Source organism: Mesoplodon densirostris, chromosome 6 (assembly GCF_025265405.1).
Source record: "Mesoplodon densirostris isolate mMesDen1 chromosome 6, mMesDen1 primary haplotype, whole genome shotgun sequence".
In the NCBI taxonomy this organism is placed as follows: Eukaryota; Metazoa; Chordata; class Mammalia; order Artiodactyla; family Ziphiidae; genus Mesoplodon; species Mesoplodon densirostris.
Window position 1 is genome coordinate 122444085 of NC_082666.1, and position 12644 is coordinate 122456728.

A 12644-nucleotide genomic window follows, 5' to 3' on the forward strand; every position below is an offset into this window, starting at 1 on the left:
ACCTAGCGTTCAGGTATGCAGTTTGAAATGACCTGAAATATATACTGAGGCTCTCACGCCTCCAGGGGACTTGTCGGTTTAGAAAGACAGACCCCTGGCCCCTGGGCTTGTACCAGCTGCATCAGAGCATAAACTGGAGGATGGGAGACCCACTGAGGGAAAAACCAGGTATGTGTTGGAAACAAAAATTCCAGCACAATTTGAACTAAACACTTCATTCCTGGTTTAAAGAGTGACTTGAGAATCCTTATTATCTTCTCTCCAGATCAACGACAAACCTTAGCATTCCTCAGGAAGAATCGAATGTCACTTAAAACTGCCTTTTTGTCTGCTTCCTCCCTCAATTAGAAGCCTTTGTAGGGCTGAGACCAAATGAGTCCATAAAAGGGCTTATTTACCGTTTGGCGCTCAGCTGAAGCCAGTCTCACACTTTCTCCCTGGTTCTCATTTATTCTCTCTCCACGCTCCTCTTTCCCATCTTTTAAACCAATTAGGGGAACTGCAGATTCGGTTCAAGTGCCACAAAAGCTGGGGTTTTTTTTTGTTTTTTTGTTTTTTTTGAGTATTGAGTTTTTCAGTCAACAAGGAGAGGCCAGCCAAGATCCCTTTATCTCAAAGATAAACAAAGGCAGCTAATGAGGGAGGTGGGAGGACTGGAGGAAGGAGAGGGACATTCTGGAAGCTTTAGTAATTTTTTGGAGGAGATAACATGATCTCATGCAGGCTGAAGTTTCTGCACTGGTTCAGCGAAGAGTCTGGAGATCACGCAGGGCTAATCCACTGGATGGCAACAGAGAGCCGTCTATGCCTTTGTCCCGGCTCCTGGCTGAACTTCACCTCCGTGCTGCTGAAGTTTAAAATCCCCTCTCTTTATTGCATGGAACAATACCAAGAACTTTGCTTAAGAGCTGTCTGATTGTTGGCTGTTTAGACCCTACCTTCTCACCCTTTGCCCTTATCCTATATCTTCAAGTCCAACTGTATTTTTCCTTATAAGGAGCAGAGATTTGGGTATATACTGTCACTCATGTTTTAGCCTCTGGGGAAAACTGCCAAGCAACATTTTCCCCTTTCTCTTTTATGTGAGAGGGTTTGCTGCTCTTTGAAAGTCTTTTTGTGTTGGTTTGCTTCAAATGGAGAAGAACTAAGTAGCCAGCCTTGCTGGGTATGAAATTGTTCCCCACCTACTTGCAAACAACAATTTGACCTGGTCCCCTGGCCTTGGGAAAGTCACTGCCTCCTGGCTTGGTTTGACCAGCAAGGGGGCAGTGTGAGGTCTTGTGGGAGGTGTGAGAGAAGAGTGAGGAAGGTCAAGGGGCTTCCTGCTCACGGGAGACAGACCCTCGGTTATACAGGGCCAGCACCAAGGCCTGCAGGGGCTGATGCTCTCCTGGGGCTCAATCAATGGTGGTGTTGTAAGAACAAAAAAATTGCCAAGGAGGAGTCGTGACGGGGTGTGGGGAAGAGAGAAAACAGCAGCTTCTTGCTGTAGCCATGTAGCAAGTTTGAAATAGTCAGAAAGCTCTTTGGCTGTGAGCGCAGTGGGTATGTGTAGGTGCCACTGGCTTGCCTGTCACTTAGGGGAAGGAAAGAAGGGAAGAGAGAATTCAGTTAGAAGAAGAAGACAAGAAAGAAGAGGGAGAAGACTGATGGAACATTCTTGTGATGTAGGTCGCCGTTTGAGACAACCCCCACTGGAACCCCCAGAGCCTTGCTGCTTTGGGGTCAGCAGCCACCCACTCGGCTCTCTGCCCAGGTCGTGTGTAGGGCATATCAGGAGCCAGATTCTGACCCCTGGGAAGGCAAGGTGGCCACAGGCTGATGGATGCACAGCTGGCAGATCCCCTGGGCCGTGGCTCAGAGTGGGAGTCAGAGAAAGCACGCCCCAGGGCAGTGTCTGTTTAGCGGAGAACTTGAACAGGATTGTGCAAGTTGCAGAGGGGCTGGGCCAAAGAGGCCTGTGTGAAGGACAGAGAAAAGGAGAAAGAAGATGCTAAGGGAGGCTGCCTGACCACCGGAGTGTGACTATTCAGGAGACCCTTAGGTGGGGACGCCCAGATCCTTCCAGGCTTGGACTTGTCTGTGACATCTGGTGAATCCCATTGAATGTAATCTCCTCCTGAATCAAATAACACTACGTTGTACTGATACAGCCTTATATAATATACAAAAGAGGATGGTTCTTGGCAAACAGGACATTGGAAAGAGGGGAGAGGGACCTTCTCTTGAGAGGTGACAGCATTTGGTTCTGCTCTTGGCTAAAACAAGAAACAATTTTTCTATTTCAAAGCCTGTGTATGCCCATCTATCATGTTTGCAGCGTTTTAGATTTCCTGAATGTTTAGCTGCCAAAACATCTTCATTTCATGTCTAGCAACATTGAGGTCAGGGTATGGATGTACACTGAGTTTCTCAGACCAATTGAAAGTTCTGACTTGATCGTTGAATTGTTTTTATTGGCTTCAACCCTTGGGAAAAACAAGACTATATATACGTATGGGACTTCACATATTTCAAAGCACGGTCATGTCCACTACCTGCTTTGCTCCACATAGCAATTGTGAGGTAGGGAGGGCATGAGGAGTAGTCCTAATCCACCAGGTGCAGATGTTTTAGCCCAGAAAGAATTAAGTGACTTATCTATGGCCACCTGTAAGGTGCTAAAAGCATGGGGTGCAAGTCAGGTTTCTGGTCTCCCAATCTAGTGTTTGTTTTACTTTTTAGCTTGACAGTTATTTTTCTTTTAAAATATTTTATAAGATATTATAGTTATGTTTATAAGATGCTTTATTAAGTATATCTTTATTTTTCTTTTCTTTGTTGGTTTCATCGCTAGTCTCAACTTTCTTTATAAAGTGACAACAGAACATACAACAGAACATATCAGGAAAAGCATCATAATGTCTCATTACCTTCCTTGGCTGTGTGCGTGGCAGGGGATAGGTAGAGAGTGGGGAAGATTTTAGGGCTGGAGTTTGGCAAAGGGAAAACTGTAGGGTGACCCCATCCTCTGAGTTCTGGAACAAGCCCTTTAACATTCACAGTCCTTGCCAGTGTGTATTTGCTATTTTCCTTCTACTAGGAGAATTGTTTATTTCTCTTGGATACAACTTTTGTGTATCTTAAAATGACTCAAGAACTCAAAGAACTTCTGCTCAAGCGAAGGAATCTGATTTCTCATAGTGAGAGGTTTTTACCTGATGATTAGAAGAGGGGATACTTTTTTAAGGTGAAAATATATAAGGTATTATCATTCTGAAGGTTTCTTTGATTACGCCTTGATAATTTTCAGTGTAATGAGTTTGGGAAATCTCCCAAGCCTTAGAACTACACTGGCAGACAGTGAAATGGTTTTAAAAGTCTTCTTCAAGTTCGCCACTTTGGTTGCTCTCTGTATTCTAAATCACCCAGACATCCAGTGGGATTTGGAACTGGCCCTAATGGAACCTCCAGCAGTAAGACTTCATTACACTATCCCTCATTTAATCTTCTCCTGTAAGATATTCCTAACGCTGGGTCCCTTGGCAAACACCCTAAAGAAGTTTCATTTCAATATTGCTTTGTATTTATATAACGTCTATATCTAAGGAGCTTAAAAACACTTATGAAGCCCATGCTTCATGACTTAGTTTAACCAAAAAGAAAGTCACCCCGCTTCATATTAACAAATTTAAGTGCTTCCTTTGAGATAGGTAATAGGAATAGCACTTTGCCTGCATGACACATTTCTCTTCCAAGAAGCTTGAAGTAATTTGAGCAACTGAACTACCAGAGAAAATAAAGAACAGGTAAGGCAAGTGCTTGGTCTTAAGTAACCCAGTAAAATGGGGGCAGAGTGGAAATCAGAGATAGAATATCTGACTCGCCCGTTACCCTTCCGTTAACACTGGTGACAAGTATGGTGACGGTACATTTTTAAAAAGTGGAAGGGGACTTTCTTTTGTTATTCCTTGTTACAAATCTTGGGCCGTTTCGTTTTTTTCTTGACTAAACATCCGTATCTACTTGGAAGAATCTCCCACTCTTGCCTCTGCGTGTGGGTGTGAGGTTGAAATCTTTATGTCCTGGCTGATTCTCCTAAGATGTTGGCAGACAGGGCAAAACATGATATGTGGTGAAGTCCCTGTTAACCCAGTACTTGGGGTCGCGGCGGTGGTGGGGAGTTAGGCGTTTTAGTTGTTTGAATCAAGTAGCTAAGTGAATGTTACATTGTAAACCCTTCCCTTTTTTTTTTTTTTTTTTTGCGGTACGCGGTCCTCTCACTGTTGTGGCCTCTCCCGTTGCGGAGCACTGGCTCCGGACGCTCAGGCTCAACGGCCATGGCTCACGGGCCCAGCCGCTCCGCGGCATGTGGGATCTTCCCGGACTGGGACACAAACCCCTGTCCCCTGCATCGGCAGGCAGACTCTCAACCACTGCGCCACCAGGGAAGCCCAACCCTTCCCTTTTCAATGCTCGTTATCTGTTCTTCTGAAGTGGGGAGCCCCTGGTTGAGCCTCCCCTTGATGATGCAGGCTCTCCGAGTTCTTCGTCCAGATAGTGGCTCTTCCTTGTCAGACTTGCTGATACATCAAACCTGAGAAGCAGGAACGACCATGTTCTGATCTCCATTATGTACCCCTGGGCTGTATTGTCACCAAATGTTGTGACATTTGATATTTGTGCGTTTGATATTTACCTGTCCCTTGACCCCTCTTCTCTCTTCCCCTGAATCCAGTTCTTCCAGAGGCTTGGCTGGGTGGCTTCTCATCCCACAAGGGTTCAGCATAGTGGAGAGGCAGGTGGGGGGTGGGGACTGTGTCTGAGAGTGCAGTGGGTGCTGCAGAAATCTGGGATGCCTGTCCTTCCTGTATCCCCCTCTGTTCTCCTCTTGCAAAAACTCAGAATGCAGTTCAGGAAAGGCAGAACTTTGCCTTGCTCTTTCTCCATTTCTCTTTTAATTGAAATATATTTGACATATAACATTGCGTACGTTTAGGGCATGCAGCATGTTGATCTGACACGTTCACGTACTGCAGTATGATTGCCGTTGGAGCGTTAGCTAACACCTCTGTCACATCACATAATTATCAGTTCTTTTCTGTGGTGGGAAGGATTAAGATCTAGTCTCTTAGCAAGTTGGATGTTTATATCCATATTTTATTTTGTACACTGATTCGGATGCCTGATCTCATAGCCTGTGCCCTGCACTATTCCTTTATTTGTCATTGAAGTTGGGGGGGGAAATAATAACATTTTCAGTCTCCTAAAAAGAACACTCTGGTGCCTCCTAAGAGAAATCTGGCTTCCCAGTTCCCTTCAACAGCATGAGCTGGTTCCTCAAACACAGCCCAACAGGGAACTCCTCAGGGAAAGTGCGGCGTAACTGGCCGTTCCTGTGCTCTCAGGGTAGGTTTCCTTACCCCAAAGAAGTCTGATGTAAGCTAAAGGGAAATAGAAGCTGAGGGATCAATTGTCCAGAGACTCCAGGCTTCTAAGAGCAAATATTCCATAGCAGAGACCTCTGGGCTGCTTGGCGCAGATTCGGCAACCTGAACTTGGCCCCCATCTCAGAGCACATATGGCGTTCCATGTCAGGATCACACACAGCAATATACCATACTGCGCATGGGGAAAATATTTATGGGATAATAAATGTGAGCAAACCGTGTTTGTGCTCGGTGCATAATCGCCAGTAGAACATGCAGATGAACTGATTTCTTCTTTCCCTGTTTAAGGAGCTGCGGCCAGATGCCCCTTCACACACACCTAGGAGCACAAACAGTTCTCAGCTCCAGGGCAAGGGATGAGGCTGGGGGAACAGGACAGCGTTAACTGGCTTAGGACTAATGCTTGTAAAGGACACCGGGACTTCCATGTGTGGTCTGGCTGAACAATGAACACAGATTTTTTTTTTCCTTTAAAAATGGATTATAGGGCTCCCCTGGTGGCTGCAGTGGTTGAGAGTCCGCCTGCCGATGCAGGGGACACGGGTTCATGCCCCGGTCCGGGAAGATCCCACATGCCGCGGAGCGGCTGGGCCCGTGAGCCATGGCTGCTGAGCCTGGACGTCCGGAGCCTGTGCTCCGCAACGGGAGGGGCCACAACAGTGAGAGGCCCGCGTACCACAAATAAATAAATAAATAAATAAATAAATAAAATAAAATAAAATAAAAATAAAAATGGATTATATATTTTTTATATATATGGAGTGTGGATCCACCCTGTGAAACAGACTTTATGTAGACCCTTGCAAGCACCAAGAAGAAAGCTAAGGTTATAGACCCTTGTTTTGGCAAACATGACAAAAATCCAGGGGAAGTTACCTAACTCAGATAAACTTGTCTGTTTGTGGTGCAGATATCATGGTTCAGGGATTTTGAGTCAAAGAATTCAGAAAGTACATTTTCAACCACAAACTGCATTGGATACCATGTGAACCTCCCAATATCCGTGCAATGTTACTGAGTAATTCTTGTACCTTGATTTGTAAAGAGTCCAGAGAAGAATTTAAAAATCTCAAAAAATAAATTCCAAAGGTTAGATTATTTTAAATTCCACATTTAGTAACTGTTGTACAAGTATCTTAGCAGAGGGGCAGATTCATTGAATAAAGGAAATAATTAGTGTTCAAGTATCATTTGCACAGTTGTGTAAATTTTTAAACAACGTTGAAAACTGAAGTTGCGTTTCTTTCTGTGGAAGAAATCTCTTGTAGTTTTCCTGCATGCCTGCCATTGTTATGCAGTGGGTCGATTTTCCTTCACATTCTTTCTGCATTATTGTAACAGACAAGTCTAAGACACTGTCTAATGTTAATGCTACACACTGCTGCCAATTATAATCAGAGCTAGTCAAAATAAACAAATTAAACAAATAAACATGTCAAAACAGCTCTGAGTTAGCGAAAATAAGCCAAGTCTGAACTCTCCCAGTGTTTCGGCGTAAATGATGGGCTGTGGGTTGTAAAACGCTCCATAACATTTTTTCACCTTTGCTAGGGGGAAGGTGGGTCAGTTTAGAATTACAGTGCCGCTCGACTTTGAGAAAGGGGTCTGCGGCTGAAACCAAATCAAACCCAAATGTTGCTGGCTTCACTGAGGGTAGTAATGATCTGCCGCATGCTCTAAATGCCTTAAAAAAGAAAGAAGGGAAGAAAGGAAAAGCAGTTGATTCTTTGCTGACGTGTTGCCAGAACCCCTAAATCACTGGAGAGGTTGAACACAATGCAGGTGAAACCATACCAAAGGCGGATGTACATTTCAATGCGAAACATACTGTCACTGTGACATTTCCCAATCAGCACATTTAAAATACTAGGCAATTAAGTTAGAAAGCTCTGTTGGCTTCAAGAAGGAATATAAAAGATGACTTTGCTACCCAAGTATCTTGGCCAGAGCTTGTAATAAAGTGAGGGGTATGAGGTAGAAGTTGCGTGTGTGTGTGTGTGTGTAGTGGTATGTTAATCTATAAAAATATGGAGAGAGGTTAGGGGAGAAGGCTGTCTCTCTGGCAGGTGGTTCTCGTAAAAAGGTGATCTCTTGAAGTTCAAGAAATTTAAAAAGAGCTCCACCCACTCCTAGGAAGCTTGCCACAAAGCAGGTGATTCGTGCAACCCCCTGAGTATTCTTCATTCAACAAATACCAACCTAGCACCAACCCCTTGCCAGGCACAGGGCAGCCAAGGTGAGCAGGGCTCAGTCCATGCCTTAGAGGAATCTCCCTGGGTCCCCAGTGGGAGGTTGAGATGCTGGGTGTCACAGGGAAGTGGGTGATGGGCAGCAAGGAAGACCCAGGGAGGCTGACGTCCCTTCCTATTCCAGTGTCACCTTTCACTTGTCAGGGAAGAGGCTTCGGGTGCAGTTATACTCCAAGGAGAGGGGCTTTGCAAACTCCAGAAGACGGAGCACTTGATTACTGCTCTAGTCTCCCATGGCTTTTATTTTTAATGTGCACTGCATTTGGAAGGAAAGGGGCTGGGGGTGGAAATCATTGTGCCTTTGAAATGTTGTTTTCTGAGGACAGTATATAGAATCTTGGTTATTAACAGCCTCTCACAAGACAGTTATTTTTGGAGTGGCCTCTTAGGAGGCAACCTCTTGGAAGTGAACTCATTTATTTTGCGTCTCACTGTCCTGCCATTTCCTGCAGAGAGAGGGGAAAAGTGAAACCACATGTTTTGAGGAGCGAACGGAGGAAATCCCTCGGAAGACAAATGACGACTCCTCTCCCCTGGCAATTAGTCAAACCTGGGCTTCAGGCCAGCCCAGGTGTTCCCGACTGTGTATAAATTTGCCAAAGAACAATGAAAATAGCAGCTGATTGTGCTGACAGATTCTTCTGGTAATTTCCTGTTGTTTGGCATCTTCGGGTTACTTTCCCACAATTATGGCTGCTGATGAAGTTGGGGGCCCTTCGAAGTCATTTTCTAACTCTCTCCTTGCCCTTTTCTGTCATCCCACCAGCAAGCAGACTCTTAGCCGCAACCTAAAAGAAACGAGACAATCAAAATCTGAAACCAAGTAAAAAAAAGTATTTCAAGAGTTGTGGATATTCTTTTCCCCCTTTCCCAGATGTTTGAATTTAATCCCCTTGCAAAATACATATTTTAATGAGTCTGAATTTAAAAGGGGGAAAAATGATTTGCACCTGCATCATATAGAGTTTCTTGGCAACCATGAGCTAGGATTCTGGTTCCTTCTGATTCTCCAACGTGCAAGTTGGAAGGTTTCCTTGTGTTGTCCAGGAATATCTAATCTCAATGAAGCTGGGTCAGCTGGTGCTCCTGCTGAGAGAGATCGGACTGCAGTTGAGCAGTGACCAAGAGAGGCAGCCCCAAACAAGATTGAGCGTCATTGTGATGTCCCCTGCCTTAAAAAAAGTGCCTCTGCTCGACTACTGCTCCCTGACCCCACTTGTCAGTTTAAGAAAATGAAACTACTATTATGTGTGGATGGAAGTTGTACTTGCACCGAAAGCATTTAGGGGTGAAATGAAAATAAGGCGAATTGCACAATTTTCTCAAATCTCCACATTATCCAATCTGTCAGGAAGCTGTGCATATTTTCTTGGTTAGAGCAACTATGTAAAAGATTTTTTTTTGGAGGGGATGGGGAGCTGGAGCTATTGTTGAGAAACTGCCAAGAAACTGGTTTCTTTCTCTTCACGTCCCCCGCCTCCTGGCCCCTCAAACCCTCAGAGGAGAGAGTCAACGTGAACACTGCAATGTGGGTTTGCAAAAGAGTTGCTCAGGAGGTATTAGACTAGAGCATAATGTATTGAATTTTTCTAAACAGGGCTTCATGTTCCCTATTAATCAGGACTTGCAGTCAGGAGAACTGCAAACCAAATAAAAAATTCCAGGATAATCCACAGCATTTGAGAAGAGGGTAAAGCTCGGAACCTATCACATCTGACAAATGTTCTCGAGATTGGCTTTGAAGTAACTGTCAGTGTAGTCTGTGCTGGATATACTTTTTCTAGAAAGACTGCATTTCTTTTTGTTTTAAGGTGAGAATTATGGAAAAAAAACTCATCGAACGTATACAGTTAAAGTCCAAAGGCAACTAGAAGACATTTTTCTAGATTCCTGGACCTCTTAAAAGTAATAACGAAACATCCAGGTGGAGTAGGGTTGGAGGATGTCAGAAATGACATGGGACATGACAAGTGCTGGTTATTTGTGATCTCTTGGTAACTCTTCCACCTCCGTTCACATACTCTGTTACCATATGTTTGGGGATGTTGATAAAGGGCACTAGTTTCATGTTTTCAGAAAAACACTTTAATTCATGTTATTTTTTGTTCCTTTCATCAAGACAGCCATTTGTTTACTCATTTTTTAAATTCATTAGTTGACAATTAGTTGAACACCCTCCATGTGTTGGATATAGTTCAAAGTAGTTCACCTATACTATTGACCATAATTTAATCTCCTTTCTCCCTGTCCAAAATCCTATGCACCCATAAGGTCCAAGTTAAGTAGTGCCTTTTCCATGGCATCTTCCTTTCTTTGCATTCTGGTCCTTATTAATCTTCATTTTCTCTATCAATGGCACACGTTCATTCATTCAAACATACTGAGTGAACACTTAAAATGTGCATTATTTCTTTTTTTTGTGGCCGTGCCACACGGCATGTGGGATATTAGTTCCCCGACCAGAGATTGAACACGCTCCCCCTGCATTAGAAGCATGGAGTCTTAACCACTGGACGGTCAGGGAAGTCCTAAAATGTGCATTGTGCTGAGGAGGGATTACCATGTTGATTAAGACAATCATGGTTCCTGGCCTTGTAGATCTTAACGCAGAATGGTGGCAATAGCCAGTTAAACAAATACAATACGGCACACTAAATCCTGTGTGTAGGAGGATCAGAGGCTGTGGGAACAGTGGGAGAGGCCCCAGTGGGTAAGTGATGTTCGAGCTAAGACTTGAAGGATGGGCAGTGGTCAGCAAGATGGGTGTGTGTGTCCATATTCCAGGCAGAGGAAGCAGTGTGAGTAGAGAGGCATGCTGGGAAAGGAACAAAGCATGGGGAGTGATGTGTAATCCCCGAATGTTTTGGGAGCCATGCAAACTTCCAGGCACAGATGGAGGACCAGGGAGAAAGGAGAGTGGTGAGAAACGAGACCTCAAGGGTAAGCAGAGGCCCAATCCTGAATGGCCTTTGAAACCAAGGTGAGGAATATGGACTTCATCTGCAGGAGGAGCTGCTGAAATGCTTTAAACAGGAAGTAACACGGTTAGACTTATGATTTGGAACAGTGGCTGTGCCCGAGATGTGGAGAATGGATGAGGGAGCAAGCAGTGAAAGTGAAAGTTGTCTTCAATGGAAGTCACCTAATTTTGTGCTCAGTCGTGTACCGTTTCTCTCTTTCATTGTTCTGTATTTATTAGCCTTTACTCTCCGGCCCAGTTACAAGCATCTTGATTCCAGGAAGCGTATTTTTTCCCTCTGTGCACAGTTGATAGTAGATGCCCAGTAAATACTTGTGGTCGTTTCATTTTATTTTTATGCTGCTTCCTTTTTAGTTTGCCATTTCAACACCTTATGGCAGTGCAGTAGCCCTGCAGTGGGCAGTAAACAGAGGGAGAATTCTGGTTGGGTCTCATGAAAGCAATATCGAAACCTCAATTTACCACGACAAAAGTCCATCCTTTGCCTTCCTGCTTTCTTAATTCCCAAGACAGAAGCATTATGATTTTTTTGTGCCTTGTGCATCTCCCAACGTTACAAGTTGGAGTACTTTTGCCAAGAGGCTATAGTAAGTGGTAAATTCCAGTTGAAGGAAAGTGGGACTTGTCCAGTCCGGCCAGAAGAGAGTGTTGGTGTTGTTTGAAAGGCCACAGAGGTTTAGGTGGGTGGTGAATCCTCCTGAACTTCCCTGGAAAAGTGGCTCCCCTCCACCACCCACCAGGCACATTCCTCAACGTCCACCAGGGAATCCGACACCGTTAGCACTGAGTATTTATGACCGACATTTGCCAGTGATTATATTAACAGTCAAATGATTATAACTCTAAATGTGATTGTGTGTGTGTGTGTGTGTGTGTGTGTGTGTACACGCATCAGGGGGAGGTTGGTTGGGGAAGAGAGAGTATTCTCAAAGCAAATATATTGTCTCTTTTAAATGGTGTCCCCTGATACCAGATTGGAAATGTTGGTCGTGTACTTATGGAAGGACACAGAGCCAGAGGATGGAGGCACTGGCGGGGGTGGGAATGTTTCACAGTTGAAGATACTGAGGCCCAGAAAGGGGGTCTGCCTTGGCCACACAGTTAGAGACAGCATGGTTGGAACTAAAACCAGTCCTCTTGGTTCCCAGTTTAGTGGTCTTGCGATGGTGCCCTGGGGCTTTTCCTCTGTGTGTTTATTACCTTCACACCGCGCTTGTCTGAAACTGAGCCCCCGGGTTTTTATACTTCTCGAGACATTGGATCTTTCCCCCACTTTCCTGCCATCTCTTGGGGCACCTGAAGCTCTTGTCTCCCGCGAGGTTTGCAGGTAATGCTCACACTCTGTAGTTGTCCCTCCTGTAATCACTTGACCCAGGAGCCCAGATTTCACCTGCAAGAGGTCAGGGCAGTTGTTTACGTCACTAATCCTCCAAGCTTGGGCACTGGCGTCCCTATCTCTTCCTCCACTCTCCATAGCTCCTTGGGTCGCCTGGATTAACATCTTCTGCCTTCACAAGCTGTTGGCTGTGATTCCCCATCTTCATTCATTAATTTGCCACTTTGACATTTTTTCCCCATAGCTATATACAGCTATATTTTCTTTAAATCAACTAATTTTTTAAACTTACATACATTTATTTAAAACCTTTGTTGCACTACCGTATATTGGTAACCAGTATCATTGGCCAACATAGAAGGTAACTATTAACAAAAAGAACGTTGTTAAATTCTCGCCCGATTCACTTGAGTGCTGAAAGCTCTAAAGTTGAGCCCTGCTGTTTTTTATTTTATTTATTTTTTGTTAGAAAAAAGTTGATTAACAAGTGGTGGAGAAGTTGTAAAAGCAGATTTCCCACTTGATTTAATCAGAATTATTAAAAGGCAACCAAGGGGATGAGACTTTTCCTATCATGTGCATCTGTGTTTTTAAACCACTCAAGTACTACCTAAAGTCTACTCAGGGGTAGTCCCACACCTGGGCTACCC